This window comes from Schistocerca gregaria, unplaced genomic scaffold (assembly GCF_023897955.1).
Source record: "Schistocerca gregaria isolate iqSchGreg1 unplaced genomic scaffold, iqSchGreg1.2 ptg000923l, whole genome shotgun sequence".
In the NCBI taxonomy this organism is placed as follows: domain Eukaryota; kingdom Metazoa; phylum Arthropoda; class Insecta; order Orthoptera; family Acrididae; genus Schistocerca; species Schistocerca gregaria.
Window position 1 is genome coordinate 32,501 of NW_026062280.1, and position 7,500 is coordinate 40,000.

The 7,500-nt window shown below is 54.2% G+C and overlaps 3 non-coding genes across 3 annotated transcripts in view; all 3 read left to right on the forward strand.

Annotated features, from left to right (window-relative positions):
* The first annotated feature begins 4,021 nt into the window (after nt 1-4,021).
* Nucleotides 4,022-5,914, forward strand: LOC126325418 (small subunit ribosomal RNA). The gene has a single exon (XR_007560098.1). It is a non-coding gene; the product is annotated as a small subunit ribosomal RNA (ribosomal RNA).
* Nucleotides 5,915-6,283: 369 nt separating this feature from the next.
* LOC126325432 (5.8S ribosomal RNA) lies at nt 6,284-6,438 on the forward strand. The gene has a single exon (XR_007560111.1). It is a non-coding gene; the product is annotated as a 5.8S ribosomal RNA (ribosomal RNA).
* A 188-nt stretch (nt 6,439-6,626) lies between these two features.
* LOC126325428 (large subunit ribosomal RNA) overlaps nt 6,627-7,500 on the forward strand; it is a 4,222-nt gene continuing 3,348 nt past the window's right edge. Inside the window, exon 1 of the ribosomal RNA XR_007560108.1 lies at nt 6,627-7,500. This exon is cut by the window's right edge and continues 3,348 nt beyond it. This is a non-coding gene — a ribosomal RNA (large subunit ribosomal RNA).

A 7,500-nucleotide genomic window follows, 5' to 3' on the forward strand; every position in this document is an offset into this window, starting at 1 on the left:
GTGACTCAGGCATCCGCGTACTGCCACAACTATCCACCCCCCCCCCCACTCTCTCTCTGCCCCCTTCCCACACAATACCGAATTTAACCAACTTTATCGCTTAACCTAACTGTGGCTGTACCAGATTATCGCTTAACCTAACTGTGGCTGTACCAGATTATCGCTTAACCTAACTGTGGCTGTACCAGATTATCGCTTAACCTAACTGTGGCTGTACCAGATTATCGCTTAACCTAACTGTGGCTGTACCAGATTATCGCTTAACCTAACTGTGGCTGTACCAGATTATCGCTTAACCTAACTGTGGCTGTACCAGATTATCGCTTAACCTAACTGTGGCTGTACCAGATTATCGCTTAACCTAACTGTGGCTGTACCAGATTATCGCTTAACCTAACTGTGGCTGTACCAGATTATCGCTTAACCTAACTGTGGCTGTACCAGATTATCGCTTAACCTAACTGTGGCTGTACCAGATTATCGCTTAACCTAACTGTGGCTGTACCAGATTATCGCTTAACCTAACTGTGGCTGTACCAGATTATCGCTTAACCTAACTGTGGCTGTACCAGATTATCGCTTAACCTAACTGTGGCTGTACCAGATTATCGCTTAACCTAACTGTGGCTGTACCAGATTATCGCTTAACCTAACTGTGGTTGTACCAGATTATCCCTTAACCTAACTCAATTTGTCCCTTAACCTAACTCAATTTGTCCCTTAACCTAACTCAATTTGTCCCTTAACCTAACTCAATTTGTCCCTTAACCTAACTCAATTTGTCCCTTAACCTAACTCAATTTGTCCCTTAACCTAACTCAATTTGTCCCTTAACCTAACTCAATTTGTCCCTTAACCTAACTCAATTTGTCCCTTAACCTAACTCAATTTGTCCCTTAACCTAACTCAATTTGTCCCTTAACCTAACTCAATTTGTCCCTTAACCTAACTCAATTTGTCCCTTAACCTAACTCAATTTGTCCCTTAACCTAACTCAATTTGTCCCTTAACCTAACCCACGTTGTCCCTTAACCTAACCCACGTTGTCCCTTAACCTAACCCACGTTGTCCCTTAACCTAACCCACGTTGTCCCTTAACCTAACCCACGTTGTCCCTTAACCTAACCCACGTTGTCCCTTAACCTAACCCACGTTGTCCCTTAACGTAACCCACGTTGTCCCTTAACGTAACCCACGTTGTCCCTTAACGTAACCCACGTTGTCCCTTAACGTAACCCACGTTGTCCCTTAACCTAACCCACGTTGTCCCTTAACCTAACCCACGTTGTCCCTTAACCTAACCCACGTTGTCCCTTAACCTAACCCACGTTGTCCCTTAACCTAACCCACGTTGTCCCTTAACCTAACCCACGTTGTCCCTTAACCTAACCCACGTTGTCCCTTAACCTAACCCACGTTGTCCCTTAACCTAACCCACGTTGTCCCTTAACCTAACCCACGTTGTCCCTTAACCTAACCCACGTTGTCCCTTAACCTAACCCACGTTGTCCCTTAACCTAACCCACGTTGTCCCTTAACCTAACCCACGTTGTCCCTTAACCTAACCCACGTTGTCCCTTAACCTAACCCACGTTGTCCCTTAACCTAACCCACGTTGTCCCTTAACCTAACCCACGTTGTCCCTTAACCTAACCCACGTTGTCCCTTAATGTAACCCACGTTGTCCCTTAACGTAACCCACGTTGTCCCTTAACGTAACCCACGTTGTCCCTTAACGTAACCCACGTTGTCCCTTAACCTAACCCACGTTGTCCCTTAACCTAACCCACGTTGTCCCTTAACCTAACCCACGTTGTCCCTTAACCTAACCCACGTTGTCCCTTAACCTAACCCACGTTGTCCCTTAACCTAACCCACGTTGTCCCTTAACCTAACCCACGTTGTCCCTTAACCTAACCCACGTTGTCCCTTAACCTAACCCACGTTGTCCCTTAACCTAACCCACGTTGTCCCTTAACCTAACCCACGTTGTCCCTTAACCTAACCCACGTTGTCCCTTAACCTAACCCACGTTGTCCCTTAACCTAACCCACGTTGTCCCTTAACCTAACCCACGTTGTCCCTTAACCTAACCCACGTTGTCCCTTAACCTAACCCACGTTGTCCCTTAACCTAACCCACGTTGTCCCTTAACCTAACCCACGTTGTCCCTTAACCTAACCCACGTTGTCCCTTAACCTAACCCACGTTGTCCCTTTGCCTAACATAGTTCACTGCTCGGAATCTCTGGTGTCGTTGTTATCCTCATGTAGATGTCTTGCGAGTGTTGCTTACTTTCCACATATTCCCGCTATCCACTGTCAATTGTACTGCAATAGGACTATATCGCCCCCCCCCCCCCCTCTGCCCCTCTCTTTGTGTCTCCGTCCTCTCAAGCTGGTCGGTCTGGCGTTTGAGTGTTAAATGAGCCTCGCAGCTGTTCAGTTGCGTTCAGATGTCGACGCCCTCAGTGTACGTCGTGGTATGGTCTGTGTCCATTGTCCGCTGATGTCGTACGCGTAACCCACACGCTGTACCGATCATCGGTAGTTACGTACAGAGTGAAGTAGTGTGATACGTGTGACCGTACGCTGGCTGTGCCCAACGGTGTCGAATCTCAATTTCCATATGTTGTGCTCGATGCTACTTGTCTCGTCTCCCAATAACAGCTAGGTTGCACTGTGGTACGCCGTAGAGGCGTGTGGGAGGAACGTACGAACGCATTGTATGTCACCCTGGGTCGCTGGGGGTGGTGGTGCGGTGAGTCAGGTCAGGTCAGCGTGAGCCGTGTGATGTAGTGACGCGTGTATTCCGACTTTGTCGTATTGCCTCACACAAAGTGCTACCCTGGTGGACCGCGTTCCATATCTGGGACATGCCGCAGATGCCGGTTGACAGTGGATCGCGGAAGGGACATCGCATACGTGCGCGGGCCACCTTCCACGTGTTCTCTTCTGCACATGTCGCAGTGTGTATGTGGTCTGATGTAGCGTGTCGTTACACATGACATCCTGGCATGCAAGAATTGTTGAATTCGCAAATGTAGGTGGACATCTACGTTTACTGCCCAAGATACGCAAATGAACTGGAAATCCGTTGTTGAGCGGTTGTTCACGCTGGAGGTGAATCTGTGATGGCGACGATCGGTACAGCTATTAACCGGTTGTTTCAGCGGTACCCGCCACATCCACACACGTGACTAGGCCCATGTGGGTATGAAGCGATACGCGGCGGTGGCTTGGTGGGACTGTTCCCGGCCGGTGAAGGGGGGCCGCCCGGCGTGTTGGCCGCGCGCTGCGTGGGCGCACGCGCAACAGGCGGCTGGTGGGGGGCGCCGAGTGGCAGGAGCGCCAGCCGACGGGCTCGGCAGGCGGCGCAGCTACGCTGCGGCGCACCCTGCACGCGGCGCCTGGCGGCCAAAGTTGGTTCAGCCGAGCCCGGACACTAGATCGCGTGTTATCTGCAGTGTGCTGGTCTGATTGAGGACTGTGTGCGTTGAGGATGCGCCGCCGCCTGGCACTCGGCGCCGCGACGCCGTCTGCTGCTCGGTCGCCCCAGCGGTTCTCGCAGGTGGTTTGTATCGCAGTTGTGCGGACGTGTTGGCGCGTGCGCTGTGCTGGGAGAGTTCGCTTCTGCACCCAAGTGGGGCTTTGCCCTTGTGTGGCGCTGGCGTTGGAGCTGCCGGTCACCATAGGTGGCGCGTGTTGTCTCCCGCCGGCAATGCCACGACAGCACGCTCCCGGGCCTCTGTCGGCAGCGGCAAGCTCAGTTGGGAGCAAGGGTGTTCGCACTAAAACCGTCTACTCGCCTAACTCCGGGCGATTGCGCCTCTCTCGAAACCGACCAAGTACCTAGGACGGCGCTGCGCGCCGCCGGGACCTGAGAGGGTTTCGAGGTGTATCGTGCAGGGGAGCTCGGCCTCCTCCTGTTTGCAGAATAATTGAGCGGACGCTTGCGTGTTCGCGCGGGCCCCCGGGACACACTCCCGGGCGGCCGGCTGCTCAGCTCTAGTTGACGCAGCTCCCTGGTTGATCCTGCCAGTAGTCATATGCTTGTCTCAAAGATTAAGCCATGCATGTCTCAGTACAAGCCGCATTAAGGTGAAACCGCGAATGGCTCATTAAATCAGTTATGGTTCCTTAGATCGTACCCACGTTACTTGGATAACTGTGGTAATTCTAGAGCTAATACATGCAAACAGAGTCCCGACCAGAGATGGAAGGGACGCTTTTATTAGATCAAAACCAATCGGATTGGCTTGTCTGGTCCGTTTGCCTTGGTGACTCTGAATAACTTTGGGCTGATCGCACGGTCCTCGTACCGGCGACGCATCTTTCAAATGTCTGCCTTATCAACTGTCGATGGTAGGTTCTGCGCCTACCATGGTTGTAACGGGTAACGGGGAATCAGGGTTCGATTCCGGAGAGGGAGCCTGAGAAACGGCTACCACATCCAAGGAAGGCAGCAGGCGCGCAAATTACCCACTCCCGGCACGGGGAGGTAGTGACGAAAAATAACGATACGGGACTCATCCGAGGCCCCGTAATCGGAATGAGTACACTTTAAATCCTTTAACGAGTATCTATTGGAGGGCAAGTCTGGTGCCAGCAGCCGCGGTAATTCCAGCTCCAATAGCGTATATTAAAGTTGTTGCGGTTAAAAAGCTCGTAGTTGGATTTGTGTCCCACGCTGTTGGTTCACCGCCCGTCGGTGTTTAACTGGCATGTATCGTGGGACGTCCTGCCGGTGGGGCGAGCCGAAGGGGTGCTTTCGCGTCCCGAGGCGGACCCCGTTTAAATCCTACCAGGGTGCTCTTTGTTGAGTGTCTCGGTGGGCCGGCACGTTTACTTTGAACAAATTAGAGTGCTTAAAGCAGGCAAGCCCGCCTGAATACTGTGTGCATGGAATAATGGAATAGGACCTCGGTTCTATTTTGTTGGTTTTCGGAACCCGAGGTAATGATTAATAGGGACAGGCGGGGGCATTCGTATTGCGACGTTAGAGGTGAAATTCTTGGATCGTCGCAAGACGAACAGAAGCGAAAGCATTTGCCAAGTATGTTTTCATTAATCAAGAACGAAAGTTAGAGGTTCGAAGGCGATCAGATACCGCCCTAGTTCTAACCATAAACGATGCCAGCCAGCGATCCGCCGCAGTTCCTCCGATGACTCGGCGGGCAGCCTCCGGGAAACCAAAGCTTTTGGGTTCCGGGGGAAGTATGGTTGCAAAGCTGAAACTTAAAGGAATTGACGGAAGGGCACCACCAGGAGTGGAGCCTGCGGCTTAATTTGACTCAACACGGGAAACCTCACCAGGCCCGGACACCGGAAGGATTGACAGATTGATAGCTCTTTCTTGATTCGGTGGGTGGTGGTGCATGGCCGTTCTTAGTTGGTGGAGCGATTTGTCTGGTTAATTCCGATAACGAACGAGACTCTAGCCTGCTAACTAGTCGCGTGACATCCTTCGTGCTGTCAGCGATTACTTTTCTTCTTAGAGGGACAGGCGGCTTCTAGCCGCACGAGATTGAGCAATAACAGGTCTGTGATGCCCTTAGATGTTCTGGGCCGCACGCGCGCTACACTGAAGGAATCAGCGTGTCTTCCTAGGCCGAAAGGTCGGGGTAACCCGCTGAACCTCCTTCGTGCTAGGGATTGGGGCTTGCAATTGTTCCCCATGAACGAGGAATTCCCAGTAAGCGCGAGTCATAAGCTCGCGTTGATTACGTCCCTGCCCTTTGTACACACCGCCCGTCGCTACTACCGATTGAATGATTTAGTGAGGTCTTCGGACTGGTACGCGGCATCGACTCTGTCGTTGCCGATGCTACCGGAAAGATGACCAAACTTGATCATTTAGAGGAAGTAAAAGTCGTAACAAGGTTTCCGTAGGTGAACCTGCGGAAGGATCATTACCGACTAGACTGCATGTCTTTCGATGTGCGTGTCGTGTCGTGTCGCGCAACACGCTACCTGTACGGCAGTGGCCGTGCGCCGCGTGCGGAACCACGCGTGCCTCTCAAAACTAGCGGAAGTGTTGTTGTTGTTGTGTGGTACGAGCGCTGAAGCTCTGGAGCGGCTGGCCTGCGGTACCTGGCGCCTGGCGCCGGTTTTGAATGACGTTCGCCCGAGTGCCTGTCCGCCCCGGTGTGGAGCCGTACGACGCCCATCGGCTGTGAGGCCGTTGGACACAAAAAAATAGTGGAACAGGGGCCGTCAGACGCCTCAGTCCCGCAAATGCTGCTGTCTTGAAAGAGACAGTGGGAGACTGAAAAGGAAAAGATCACCCAGGACGGTGGATCACTCGGCTCGTGGGTCGATGAAGAACGCAGCAAATTGCGCGTCGACATGTGAACTGCAGGACACATGAACATCGACGTTTCGAACGCACATTGCGGTCCATGGATTCCGTTCCCGGGCCACGTCTGGCTGAGGGTCGGCTACGTATACTGAAGCGCGCGGCGTTTGTCCCGCTTCGGAGACGTGGGAGTGTCGTGGTCGCCTGTGTGGCCGGCCGCGTCTCCTTAAACGTGCGATGCGCGCCCGTCGCCTGGCGGTTCGCATACCGGTACTTTCTCGGTAGCGTGCACAGCCGGCTGGCGGTGTGGCGTGCGACACCTCGTACAACGACCTCAGAGCAGGCGAGACTACCCGCTGAATTTAAGCATATTACTAAGCGGAGGAAAAGAAACTAACAAGGATTCCCCCAGTAGCGGCGAGCGAACAGGGAAGAGTCCAGCACCGAACCCCGCAGGCTGCCGCCTGTCGTGGCATGTGGTGTTTGGGAGGGTCCACTACCCCGACGCCTCGCGCCGAGCCCAAGTCCAACTTGAATGAGGCCACGGCCCGTAGAGGGTGCCAGGCCCGTAGCGGCCGGTGCGAGCGTCGGCGGGACCTCTCCTTCGAGTCGGGTTGCTTGAGAGTGCAGCTCCAAGTGGGTGGTAAACTCCATCTGAGACTAAATATGACCACGAGACCGATAGCGAACAAGTACCGTGAGGGAAAGTTGAAAATAACTTTGAAGAGAGAGTTCAAAAGTACGTGAAACCGTTCTGGGGTAAACGTGAGAAGTCCGAAAGGTCGAACGGGTGAGATTCACGCCCATCCGGCCACTGGCCCCCGCCCTCGGCAGATGGGGCCGGCCGCCCGCGCGGAGCAATCCGCGGCGGGGTCGTGTCCGGTTGCCTTTCCACTCGCCGCGGGGTGGGGCCGTTCCGGTGTGCGGTGGGCCGCACTTCTCCCCTAGTAGGACGTCGCGACCCGCTGGGTGCCGGCCTACGGCCCGGGTGCGCAGCCTGTCCTTCCGCGGGCCTCGGTTCGCGTCTGTTGGGCAGAGCCCCGGTGTCCTGGCTGGCTGCTCGGCGGTATATCTGGAGGAGTCGATTCGCCCCTTTGGGCGCTCGGGCTCCCGGCAAGCGCGCGCGGTTCTTCCCGGATGACGGACCTACCTGGCCCGGCCCCGGACCCGCGCCGCTGTTGGCTCGGGATGCTCTCGGGCGGA